The sequence below is a fragment of the Tamandua tetradactyla genome, chromosome 13 (genome assembly GCF_023851605.1).
Source record: "Tamandua tetradactyla isolate mTamTet1 chromosome 13, mTamTet1.pri, whole genome shotgun sequence".
Classification (NCBI taxonomy): domain Eukaryota; kingdom Metazoa; phylum Chordata; class Mammalia; order Pilosa; family Myrmecophagidae; genus Tamandua; species Tamandua tetradactyla.
The window spans coordinates 64,739,763-64,754,078 of NC_135339.1; the positions used below are offsets into that span (position 1 = coordinate 64,739,763).

General features: G+C 38.7%; 1 long non-coding RNA gene and 1 pseudogene across 1 annotated transcript in view; one reads left to right on the top strand and one right to left on the bottom strand.

The window, feature by feature from the left end:
- LOC143654228 (uncharacterized) overlaps nt 1–14,316 on the bottom strand; it is a 26,656-nt gene continuing 12,340 nt past the window's right edge. The window contains exon 3 of the long non-coding RNA XR_013161711.1: nt 1–243. This is a non-coding gene — a long non-coding RNA (uncharacterized LOC143654228). The remainder of the gene's footprint in view (nt 244–14,316) is intronic.
- The window catches only part of LOC143654565 (BTB/POZ domain-containing protein KCTD3 pseudogene), a 2,966-nt pseudogene continuing 2,463 nt past the window's right edge, over nt 13,814–14,316 (top strand).

A 14,316-nucleotide genomic window follows, 5' to 3' on the forward strand; every position in this document is an offset into this window, starting at 1 on the left:
TGGATGCCTCAAGGGCTGGCTCAACTCCAGGGCAAACTCCCAGAGGAGGGACTGGATCAGGGGAGGACAGCTGGTCCCCCTCCCTGGAGCTCCCCTTCCATCCATGTCCCCAGAGTGCACCAGAAGCAAAGCATACCTGGGTTGGGAATCAAAGCATGGGATTTTCCATGTTTTAAAATCAAAGGACAGGGCAGGCCACGGCTCACTGCAGAGTTTTCGCCTACCATGCCGGAGACCCGGGTTCTTTGAAAAAATCAAAGGACAGATGCCAGTCACGAGGGTTGCAGTTAGCAGGGACTATGGAGGATATATTAATTAGAATTGTGACCTCACTCCTGGTTTGCTGTTCTTTCCAAGCCCAGGGGTTGAAAGTATGGGCCCTAAAGTCAGATAGGTTTGGGGTCAAGTCAGCTTGGCCATTTTCTAGCTATTTGAACTAGAGTGAGTTACTTGACTTTTTTGTTTGTTTGTTTTAATTGTGGTAAAATACATATAGTATAAAAATTTCCATTTTAACCTTTAAAAAACATGTTATTCATTACACCCAAAGAACAAGTAATGAACGAAAAAAATAGATAAATGGGACCTCCTCAAAACTGAATATTTCTGTGCTTCAAAGGACTTAATCAAAAGGGTGAAAAGGCAGCCAACTCAATGGAGGAAATATGTGAAGACCACATATCTGATAAGGGTTTGATATCCAGGATATATAAAGAAATCCTATACCTCAACAATAAAAAGACAAACAACCCAATTTAAAAATGGGCAAAAGACATGAATAGATATTTTTCTAAAGAGGAAGAACAAATAGCTAAAAAGTACATGAAAAGATGCTCAACTTCACTAGCTGTTAGGGAAATGCAAATCAAAATCACAATGAGATATCATTTCAAATCCAACAAATGGCCACTATTAAATAAACAGGAAACTACAAGTGTCGAAGAGGATGTGAAGAAAGGAAAACTCTGAGAGCCCACACAGCCAGAGACCTTTGGAGATAAAGAAGGAAAACACCCCCAGAGGAGCTTCATGAAACAAGAAGCCTGGAGAGAAAGCTAGCAGATGCTGCTATGTTCGCATGCCATGTGCCTTTTCAGTTGAGAGAGAAACCCTGAACGTTATTCGCCTTCTTGAACCAAGGTATCTTTCCTTAGATGCCTTAGATTGAACATTTTTATAGTCTCGCTTTTAATTTGAACATTTTCACGGCCTTAGAACAATGTAAACTTGCAACTTAATAAATTTCCCTTTTTAAAAGCCAAAAAAAAAAAGGGTGGAGGACCATTTGGCTGCTCCTCAAGAAGCTAAGTATAGAGTTGTCTTACGATCAAGCAATCCTGCTACTCGGGAGGATCCAACCAGAAGATCTGAAAGCAGGGATGAAAAAGACATTTGCACACTGATGCTCATAGCAGGATTATTTACAACTGCCAAACAATCCAAGTGTCCATCCACAGACGAATGGATAAACAAAATGTGGTGTACACATACAATGGAATATACTCAGCAGTAAGAAGGAATGATGCCCTGGCATACGACAACATGGATGAACCTTGAAGACATTATTTAAGTGGAATAAGTCAGACACAAAAGGACAAATATTATATGATCTTAATAATATGAACTAATTATAATATGTAAACTCATAGATGTAAAATCTAGAATATAGGTTCAAGGAGACAGAATGAGGCTAGAGAATGGGGAGCGGTTGCCTAATATGTGCAGAATTTTTAACTAGGTCAAACTTAAACTTTTGGAAATGGATAGAGGTTATGGTAGCAGGTTATTGTGGATATAACTAACAGTGCTGAATTGCAGGTGAATGTGGTGGAAAGAGGAAGTTTAGAGTCTATATGTTACCAGAAGGAAAGCTGGTAATGAAAACATGGGATTGTGCTATAGCACAGTGAACCTTGTGGTGGATGAAGACTGTGATTAACAGCTCAGATACAAAAAAGGTCTCTCATGAACAAGGAGTTCATAATAGATGAGTATATGGGAAAAGATGTGCTTATTGCAAACTATGGACTATAGTTAACAGTAATAGCTTAATAGTCTTTCATCAACACAACAAATGTACCACACCAACAATAGGGATCAATAATAAGGGAGAATAAGGGATATGGGATGTTTGGGATTTCATTTTTTATTTTTTCTGGAGTAATGAAAATGTTCTAAAGTTGATCATGATGATGAATGTGTGACTATGTGATGATACTGTGAGCCACTGATTGTATACTTCAGATGGCGTGTATGATGTGTGAATACATCTCAACAAAATTGCATTAATATATATATAAATATTAATAATATTTACCATTTTAAGCATATAAATGGTATTATGTTTACAAGGTTGTACTTTCATCATCTCTATTGACTATCAAAATTTTTCATCACATCAAACACACATTCTGTACCCATTAGGCAATAATTCCCCAGTCCCTTATCCCCCAGGCCCTGGTTACCTCTAATCTGCTTTATGGACATTTGGGTCTCTTTCCTACCCCCCATTCAATGTGTATCTCATTGCAGTTTGATCTCTGACCCTGCCACACTACTGGAGCTGCTGTTAATAAGGTCAGCATGATCTTCCTATTGTGAAATCTATTGAATGTCTTTCAGTCCTTCTCTTATAAAAACTTTCTACTGTGATACCCTGATAAATCCAAGAGTGATTTGGACAGTGAATAAAGAAGTATCTGCAAAGTCCCCTTGTGGAAATGGGGAGAAAGGGGGAAATATTCACCTTCCCCATTTGGAGAATTTCTGATATTCTAGCAAGCAGTGGGGACAACCAAATCAATAGGCCAAGTCCTTGATCTTGGGGTTTGCCCCTATGAAACTTATCCCTACAAAACAAAGGCTAAGCCTACTTAAAATTAGGCCTAAGTATCACCCCCAGAGAACCTCTTTTGTTGCTCAGATGTGGGCTCTTTCTCTCTAAGGCGACATGGAAAGTGAACTCACTGCCCTCCCCTCACCCCCCACCACCTACATAGGACATGACTCCCAGGGGTGTAAATCTCCCTGGCAATGTGGGATTGAAATCCCAAGATGAGAAAGAACCCGGCATCAAAGGATTGAGAAAATCTTCTTGAACAAAAGGGGGAAGAGAGAAATGAGACAAAATCAAGTGTCAGTGGCTGAGAGATTTCAAACAGAATCAAGAGGTTATTCTGGAGGTGATTCTTACCCATTATATAGATATCCCCTTTTTAGTTTTTGGTGTATTAGAGTGGTTGGAGGGAAGTACATGAACTGTAGAGCTGTGTTCCAGTAACCATGTTTCTTGAAGATGATTGTATAATGTTATAGCTTTTACAATGCGACTGTGTGATCATGAAAACCTTGTGTCTGATATTCTTTTTATCTAGGGTGTAGACAGATGAGCAAAACATATGGCAAAAAAATAAACAAATAATAGGGGGAAACAAAGGTTAAAATAAATTGGGTAGATGGAAGTACTAGTGGTCAATGAGAGGGAGAGGTAAGGGGTATGGTATATATGAGTTTTTTCTTTTTATTTCTTTTGCTGGACTGATGCAAATATTTAAAAAATGATCATGGTGATGAACACACAACTATGTGATGATATTGTATGTCAAGAATGTTTGCATGTTTGTTTGTTAAGGCTTTACAATAAAAATATTTCAAAAAATTTCTTACAGAAATTGTAGGTTTACAGAAAAATCATGTAAAAAATACATGATATATGATATAAAAATATATCTCCCTGTTGTTAACTCTTTGCATTTGTATGGCATCATTGTTATGATTAGTAAAAGTATTAAAACTGCAAGAAAACAATTTCCACTGGCATCATTAATCATCCTCATTTTTAAACCCTCCGATATGAAACATCATACAACTCTGGATACTTTGTTATTCTTTCATTCCTCCTCTTCCTCCTTGTGCCTTCTCATGTATGCCAAGGTTCTCTAATAGTTTGTCCTTGGCCCTTCTCCATCCACATTCTCCCTGGCTTATCTCACCCCTCTCAAGGTTTCAACTATCACCAATATCCGACATTTAAGAAACAGGCATTGCTCCTGGGCCCTAATGAAGTTTATAAATGTATGACTCCTGTATGAAAAGAGATGTCAACCATTGCCTCTCAGTATTCATCTCTCTTCTCCCCAGTTTCTGTATTTGTGTTATTTGTGTCTAGTGACCCCAACTGGGACCAGAAGAATTTGGCCCAAGGAGAATCAAACCTCCGACTGAGCTAAGCTAATTAGATTCTCTTTTTGAGAACTTGACCCTATATACCAATGAGAGATGAAAGTAGTAGTCTCAGATTCTGACTTAGTTTTAGTCACAATGCAGTCTGGTTGTACATTTCACTTTTCATTCTTGGGCATCAGTGATATATCCATCATCTGGATTACTAAAAAATTCTTAGTTTATTTGAATTTTTTTTTTTTTACATTTAATTAGCTTGTAAAAAAATGAAGCTACTCGGCAGGCCACGGTGGCTCAGCAGGCAGAGTTCTCGCCTGCCATGCCAGAGACCTGGGTTCGATAACTGGTGCCTGCCTATGTAAAAAATAAATACATAAATAAATAATTTCAAAATAAAAACAAAAATCCCCAAATAAATGTAATTGCATCTTATCATCCTTGTAGGATCCCTTGGGTCTTGCTTTTAACTTGTTAGGTTGTACCAGAGCAATGTTTAGCCTAGAGTCCAATTTGCCTCACTACTGAGGCAAAACCTTTCTGAAAAATCTACATGATGCCCTGGGAATTATTAGGTTTTCACTGTGGCTGGTGGAATCAGGAACTATTTCTGGCCTCAGGGGAGCTTCCTATATTGTATTTTCTAATCCTTTGAGGTGGTTCTTTGCCTGGCTTTGGGTTGTTTCCTTACATGCACACCCTTATCTGTAATCAGCTAAGGCTCCAGGGCACCTCTCTGCAGATGTCCAGAACTTTCTCTCTGTAAAATCTCTCTTCTCCCTGCAAATTCTAGTTGCCTTTGCCCTGCAAATTCTAGTTGCCTTGACTGTCCCAGAGTCCCAGCTTTGACTGACTCTTCAACTCTGGGAGAACACCAGCTCTGCTTAGGTTTCCCTTCTCTGTGTCACAACTTGGAAACTCTCTTCAGGTAGTAGGCTGGGGAAATCACAGGATTTAGGAATTAGAGCCAGAGAGGACCTTAGAGATCAGGGAAGAGATCAGAGTTTAGAGCCCATGGACTCACGGTCCCTATCAAAATTCCAAACGTCTTTTTTTTTTTTTCAGAAAAGGAAAAGGTGATCCAAACATTCATATGAAATTTTAAGGGACCCAGAATAACAAAAATAATTGTGAAAAAAAGGAGAACAAAGTTTGAAGACTCAACCTTTTCCAGTGTCAAAACTTGCTATAGAACGACAGTAATCAAAATAGTGTGGTACAGGGCAGACATATAGATCATTGGGATAGCACTGAGAGTCCAGAAATAAACCTTCACATTTATGGTCAATTTATTTTTTACTTATCACATCACACAAATATCCATATGGGCTCTGAACATATCTGCAATTTCTAAGCGTATAGTCCTGTTAGATTATTAGTGACTGATTCTATTTACATTTTGGAGGTAGAAATTTGGCTTCTGCCACATACCTCAAATTCAAGGGGTAAATTTTCCAGTTCAGTTTATGTTTATGCTTTACTTCTCTGGTTTCCTAGAAAGAGTCCTACTCTAGCTCACTGACATGCATTAGACCTCCAGCTCTATTCTCACTCTCTTGCACAGATTAAAATCCCCATTACTGCTCTCACATTATCTTTTCATCCATAACCTTTTTTTGAAATTGAGAATCAATAACCTCCTTTTAAAAAAATATTTTTATTAATAGAACAACATACAAACACAAAAGCATTCTTAACTTACAAACATTCCATACATGGTATACGGTCAATGGCTCACAGTATCATCATAGAGTTGAGTATACATTGCCTGATCATTTTTTTGAACATTTGCATCACTCCAGAAAAAGAAAGAAAAAAGAAAAAACTCATACTTACCATGCCCCTTACCCCTCCCTCTCACTGACCATTGGTATTTCAATCTACCCAATTTATTTTAACCTTGGTTCCCCTTATTATTGTTTATTTTTTACCCATATGTTTTATTCATTGGTCCATACACTAGTTAAAAGGAACGTCAGACACAAAGTTTTCACATTCACACAGCCACATTGTAAAAGCTATATCATTAAACAATCATCTTTCAAGAACTAAGGCTATTGGGATACAGCTCCAGCCGCGCCAATATACCATAAACTAAAAAGGGGATATCTATATAATGGGTAAGAATCACCTCCAGTATAACCTCTTGCTTCTGTTTGAAATCTCTCAGCCACTGACACTTGATTTTGTTTCATTTCTCTCTTCCCCATTTTGGTCAAGAAGATTTTCTCAATCCCTTGATGCTGAGTCCCAGCTCATTCTAGAATTTCTGTCCCACATTGCCAGGGAGATTTACACCCCTGGGAGTCATGTCCCATGGTGGGGGGGAGGACAGTGAGTTCACTTTCCACGTCGCCTTAGAGAGAAAGAGGCCATATCTGAGCAATAAAAGAGGTTCTCTGAGGGTGACACGTAGGCCTAATTTTAAGTAGGCTTAGCCTATGTTTTGTAGGGATAAATTTCATAGGGGCAAACCCCAAGATCAAGGACTTGGCCTATTGATTTGGTTGTCCCCACTGCCTGCTAGAATATCAGAAATTCTCCAAAAGGGGAAGTTGAATGTTTCCCCCTTTCTCCCTATTTACCCAAGGGGACTTTGCAAATACTTCTCTATTTACTGTCCAAATCTCTCTGGGATTTATCGGGGCATCACACTAACCTGGATGAACCAACAAAATCCCATGCCCTATTCAAGATTCCACATACTTTTCTTTGCTAGCCAGACCACACAGTGCAAGATCAGGGAAATTGTACAGCAGATGAAACAGCAGGAACAGAAATATCCTCAGGGAGTCGCCTCACAGTGCAGCAAGTGAGGTTCCCCCAGGCACCAGCAAAACCGTGGATGAATGTAGCCCTTCCAATGCCTGGCAGAGGGAGACCAAACACTGACAGCTGGATGGGGAGCAAGCCAAAGACCACCCTGAGGTATGACAAGTCTGCAGAGGGGCCGGCCAGGGCCTCTGCAGAGGCCTGGAGGTCAGCCCTCAGGGCTGAGGCGGGGGTGAGCAGGCACGCCCACTCTAGGGTTCTGCAGGTTTCCCAGCCATCCACATCACCATCCACTCGGATGTCTCCTAAACTCCCATGACGCTATCCCTTTTAGTTGAACTAACAAAGGTGAATGGTTCAAAAGCAAAGCAAAATTCACACCCTTTTCTTTTTTTTGTGGAAAACAGTCTAAGTACATGTGTTACATATTAGAAGGGGAAAGATATTAAGATATGTGGCCTGTGGGTTACAGAGGGTGACTGCAGCGTTATTATATTTTAGAAATAATATATCAAATAACTCAACTAATTCCCATTTTTAATCAGTTATATATATATATATTTTTTTCTTCTTTTTAAAGAGAAAGGAGACTTTTCTAGACTTTCAGGAATAAAGTCGTTCTTGGGGAGGTCTAATGCTATAAGGAACTTCAAGGCCACTCACACAAAATTCACCCAGAGGGAAGTCTCGTCTAAAGGACACTCAGCAGTTCTGGGTCACCTGTGTATGTCCACAGAAGGGATACCGCCTCTTTGAAGAAGAAACTCTGTCTCTCTTCATCCCTGTCTAGCTCACATCACTGTTTCTCTTTGCTTCACAGGTTTTAGACTGGTTTTTGCATACTGCTGTATCATTCTCTGTCTCTCTCTCCCCTGCTCTTTCTCCATCCTCTTCCTTCCCATCCCCATTCTTTTTAATTCCCTCATCCCTCTGTCTCCACTCCTATATCTACACACCCACTCCACCCCCTCCTCACTCCCCCTTATACCCACAGACCTCCCACCCCCAGCCCCCGGCAAAGCAGTGCTCTGAGTATCACATCACGCAAAGGGAACAAAAGCAAAACACACAAACCAGTCTCGACATACACTTGGTTACTTAAAAGAACAAGAGTCAATGGTACTTGTCCTAGCATTTTGGAAGAGGAAAACAGAACTGACCAGCCAACAAACAAACAAAAATTCCACCAAGAAAGAATGTATTTTGTCTTTTTTTACATTTTGGTATATAAGCCATCAGTATTCGGCAAAATTCTTTCTTTCTTTTTGAAAAAGAAATGTGGAGGAAAATAGAAATTTACTAGAGGTCATTGGCCCAGCACGTTAAATTTACTGAATTTTTTAAACGAGAAAACACACACAAAAAACTACCTCAGGTGTTTTTTAACTCAGCACCTTGCTCTTGTGTTTCCCTGAGAGATTTTGTAAAACTGATAGTTGGAACATTTTTAAATTTTTTTAATAAAAATGAGTTGGAAAAAAGAATAAGATATCAATTGCCAGCCTGGAGAAGTCCAAATGTGCACAACTGTTCTGAATTGTCTTCCACTAGCCAAGAACCTTACATGGCCTTCTTTTGGACAAACCTTGAAAATGTTTATTTTGAAAAGATGACAAAGAAAAACAGAGAGAAAATATTGGAGATGTCCTGAATTTTATAGGGTACACGCCATTAGGGCTTTTTGTGCTAAAGGATGAATGTGAACTGGTTTATGTGAACAAGCCATTGTACCACCAGACTGCAATGCCAGTTTCCTCTACTGCAAACAGTGTTCTGTGACAAAAAAAAAAAGAAATATATCCAGCTAACAAGAAAAAAAAAAAAAGATTCCATGCACTTACAGTGTTAACTAAGCTGGCCATACAAGTAAAATTAGGAAATGCACTACCCAAAATATAAATTTTGCACCAAATAAACATCACTCCTTTTAGTCTGACACAGAATTTGATGTTTTAAAACATGAGTGATATCATACTTTACCCAGTCTACTGATATACCTTAGTCCTATCCAGATCAGCTTTGAGAATCAATAACCTCTTAACCATCTTGCAGTTTGCCCCTGACCAGTTCTCCACAGAAAACCTGAATGAACTTTCCAGTATGCAAATCAGACTGTGATTCCCCATTTCCTACTCCATTGCTTCCCATCCTTTTCTAGGTCATGGCGCATATTTTTTAAAAAGTAGTATTTGTATGGCACACAGGTAAAGTGAGAAGCTTGTGGGAGCTGGTGATCAGCCCAGAAGTTCTGCCACCCAAGGCTCCACTAATCCCCAAGTGATGAAGAGATCAAAATCTCATCAGGTATGCACCCATGAGAAGCTAAGGAAGCCTCAGTAAAATAGATATACTAATGATCTATTTCATAGGGTTGTTTCAAGTATTAAATAAGACAATACATGCAAAGTACATTGTCAGCCTAAAAAATTCTATTGAGACATAGATCACACTTCTGGCTAGCTATGATGGATTAAAAGTAGGCATTCATCTTCATTTATCTCTCTTCCTTTCCTCAAATCTATAAAGTAACAGTTGGATATAAAAAAGGATATGGATACAAGGAATGGGAGAGGAGACCATTACAGACAAGATGTCAACACATTTTTGGAGAATGCAAAGTTGATGGAGGAGTGATAAATGACTTAGGAAAGCAGAGAAAGCTGAAACCAGTGTCAGCTATGAAGAATACCAATGAGAAGTAAGCCTGTTCAAGCAGCAGGATTCCAAAAAGCACTTTTATACCTCAAAGGACATCATAAATAAAGTGAAAAGAGAGTTCCAATTAACCAAGATGTCCGTGTAAAATGCTCTAGGTTTCATTCCCCCACAGAAGAATCTTTGAACTAGCAAAAATTCGTTTTGAGAGCTCTGGAAAACAGTTAAAGAGTTGCAATAATTGGGCAAGCAGCAAATCAAGGAAATGCAACTTAAAAATGGTTGGAGACCTATCTGGATAGCTTATTTAAACAATCCAAATACATGAAGACCAGGATGGGAACAAGGGCTGTAATTTTGTATAGCTTAATGTAATTCCCTGACAATCTTAGAGTATGTTAGGCATATAATTAAAAAGCATTGGTACAGTCCTTTGAAGGACTGGAAAAAATGGAACTATTAAGCTTTCCATCCTAAGAAAGCCCAAATACTCTCTCAAACACTAGGGACTCCCAAGTCAATAGGCCCAGCCCTTGATCTTGAGGCTTGCTCTTATGAACTATGTATTTCTTTTTTTTTTTTTATTTATTTTTTCTTTTTTTAATTTATTAATTAAAAAATTAACAACAAACAAAAACATTAACATATCATTCTGTTCTACATATATAATCAGTAATTCTCAATATCATCACATAGGTGCATATTCATCATTTCTTAGAACATTTGCATCAATTCAGAAAAAGAAATAAAAAGACAACAGAAAAAGAAATAAAACGATAACAGAAAAAAAAAGATTATACATACCATACCCCTTACCCCTCGCTTTCATTGATCACTAGCATTTCAAACTAAATTTTTTTTTATTTTACTTTTTTAAATACCAAAAGAACACCAAATAAATGCAAACATTCCTATTTTGATCATTCCATTCTGCATACATAATCAGTAATTCACAGTATCATCACATAGTTGCATATTCATCATCATAATCATTTCTTGGAACATTTGCATCTACTCAGAAAAAGAAATAAAATGAAAATAGAAAAAAAAAATTATACATACCATACCCCTTACCCCTCTCTTTCATTGATCACTAGAATTTCAAACTAAATTTATTTTAGCATTTGTTCCCCCTATTATTTATTTTTATTACATATGTTCTACTCGTCTGTTGACAAGGTAGATAAAAGGAGCATCAGACACAAGGTTTCCACAATCACACAGTCACATTGTGTGCTATATCGTTATACAATTATCTTCAAGAAACATGGCTAGTGGAACACAGCTCTACATTTTCAGGCAGTTCTCTCCAGCCTCTCTGTTACATCTTGAATAACAAGGTGATATCTACTTAATGTGTGAGAATAACCTCCAGGATAACCTCTCGACTCTGTTTGGAATCTCTCAGCCATTGACACTTTGTCTCATTTCATTCTTCCCCCTTTTGGTCGAGAAGGTTTTCTCAATCCCTTGATGCTGAGTCTCAGCTCATTCTAGGATTTCTGTCCCACATTGCCAGGAAGGTCCACACCCCTGGGAGTCATGTCCCATGCAGACAGGGGGAGGGTGGTGAGTTTGCTTGTTGTGTTGGCTGGAGAGAGAGGCCACATCTGAGCAACAAAAGAGGTTCTCTTGGGGGTGATTCTTAGGCCTAATTTTAAGTAGGCTTGACCTATCCTTTGAAAACCATGATTCTTTTAATAAATTGTACTGAGTTCTTACCATATCCTGGAAACAGTGCTGGGGAAATGTAAATATTTTTATTTTTTTATTATTATTTTTATTTTTTATTAATTAAAAAAAATTACAAGAAACACAAACATTCCCGAGACATACACTCAGCAATTCACAATATCATCACATAGTTGCATATTCATCATCATGATCATTTCCCAGAACATTAGCATCAATTCAGAAAAAGAAATAAAAAGACAACAGAAAAATATAACAAACAGAAAAAAAAAAATTTTACAGGCCATACCCCTTACTGATCCCTTTCATTGATCGCTAGCATTTCAAACTAGATCTATTCTAACATTTGTTCCCCCTATTATTTATTTTTATTTCATATGTTCCTCTCATCTGTTGACAAGGTAGATAAAAGGAGCATCAGACACAAGGTTTTCACAATCACGCAGTCACATCGTGAAAGCTATATCATTACACAATCATCATCAAGAAACATGGCTACTGGAACACAGCTCTACATTTTCAGGCAGTTCCCTCCAGCCTCTCCATTACATCATGGATAACAAGGTGATATCTACTTAATGCATAAGAATAACTTCCAGGATAACCTCTCGACTCTGTTTGGAATCTCTCAGCCATCAACACTTCGTCTCATTTCACTCTTCCCCCTTTTGGTCGAGAAGGTTTTCTCAATCCCTTGATGCTGGGTCTCAGCTCTTTCTAGAGTTTTTCTCAATCCCTTGATGCTGAATCTCAGCTCATTCTGGGATTTCTGTCCCACGCTGCCAGGAAGATCCACACCTCTGGTAGTCATGTCCCACGTAGACAGGGGGAGGGTGGTGAGTCTGCTTGCTGTGTTTGCTGGAGACAGAGGCCACATCTGAGCAACAAAAGAGGTTCTCTTCAGGGTGACTCTTAGGCTTAATTTTAAGTAGGCTTGACCTATCCCCTGTGGGGTTAAGTTTCATATGAACAAACCCCAAGACTGGGGGCTCAGCCTATAGCTTTGGTTGTCCACACTGCTTGTGTGAGAATATCAAGAATTCAACTTGGGGAAGTTGAGTTTTCCCCTGTTCTCACCATTCCCCGAAGGGGACTTTGCAAATACTTTTCCACTCACTGATCAAATCACTCTGGGATTCATCAGGGCATCACCTGGACAAACCAACAAAATCTCATGTCCTATACAAAGTTCCATATACTTAAGGTGTTCAATCAACTATCTACATAAGTTATATTAGGAGATGCACTAGTCAAAGTATAGATTTGTACCAAATAAACATTTTTTGCTTTAGTCTCACACATTAGTTCTATGTATTTCTTTAGTGGAGAAGCTAAGCCTACCTACAATTAAGCTTAAGAGTTACTTCCAGAGAGCTTCTCTGTTTGCTCAGATGTGGCCTCTCTCTCTCTCTCTCTAAGCCGAGCTCTGCAAGTAAAATCATTACCACCACCACCACCCCATGTGGGACATGATTTTCAGGGGTGTGAGTCTCCCTGGCAACAGGGGACATGACTCCCAGGGTTGAGCCTGGCCCTGGCACTATGGAATCAACACTGCCTTCCTGACCAAAAGGGGGAAAAGATATGTAACAAAATAAGGTACCAGTGGCTAAGAGAGTTCAATAGAGTTGAGAGGCTATTCTGGAGGCTACTCTTATGCAAGCTTCAGCTAGATACTGTTAATTGCCAAGGTTTGTCAAAACCCAACCAACATCATTCTTGTTAAGCCTAAAGAACACCCAGGGCATTATCTGAGATCCTACAAAAGTAGCACACACTAAGATTACTTTCCAAAAACCTAAAACCTTCAGATGGCTCCTAGGCCAGATAAGTCTTGAAACCCAGAGTATCTCCAAGAGGATCAACCAGTTTGATCCCCCCTATCTCATATTGTTAATACCCCTTTTCAATATGAAAAAGTTAGAATGGGCATAATCCAAGTGTCCAAGATTGAGAGAAGGATCAAAGGAGAAGGAGGAGTTATAACAGAGAAGTTAGGATTTAACAAATGAGTATGACTACTGAATCATTACACTGATATTTCTTTTTAGTGTCCAGTGTCTTGGAGTAGCTAGAAGGAAAAATCTGAAATTACAGAACTCTAACCCATACCCATATCACAATTAAAAAAAGTAAAAAAAAAAAAAAAAATTGGTTGGGTAGCTCATGGCACACTTACTAGGGCACACTCTCATTGTGGATCCCTGGTCCTGTTCTGGAGGGTGCCCCTACATACATCTTGGGATTCCTATATGTCAGTGCCAGTCTATCTGTGGCAGCCTGAAGGACTGAACCAGAAAACTCGTCTCTGAATCACCATCCCAGATCTTGCCCTACACACAGAAGCAACTTGCAGACAGCTAAAGCAGGCCATATCAAAATGGCCTGAGCAAAGGCTTATCAGCTTCAAGACATAAACTGAACACCCAGGAGGTTGGCAGAAGTCTACTTAATAGGGAGAATCCCTGCAGCAGGGAATTCCTAAGGCCACAAGCAAGTGCATGCTCAGGACAAGATGCATGCTCAGAGAAGACAGAAAGGACCCCGTGCTTTACCTCAGGCTGATCTTCTTGGTAGGAAGGTTAAACTCTGAAGGAGAGTACCAACCAACACAAAGTCAATTTACAAAGATTATGAAAGGCATTTTATGTGTTGGACTGTTTTTTCTTTTTTTAACTTTTTTTAAAAATTGTGAAATATAACATATATACAAAAAAGCAATTTCCAAGTACATTTTAACAAGTAACTTACAGAACAGACTTAAAAGTTTGTTATGGGTTACAGTTCTATGATTTTTCATTTTTTCTTCCCGCTGTTCCAAGACACTGGAGACCAAGAGAAATATCAATATAATGATTCAGCAGTTCTATTCATTTGCTAAATTCTATCTCTCTGTTATATTCCTCCTTCTCTTTAAATAACACATATACATAAAAGCAATAAATTACAAAGTACATTGCAACAATTAGTTGTAGAGAAGATTTCAGAGTTTGGTGTGGGTTACAATTCCACAATTCT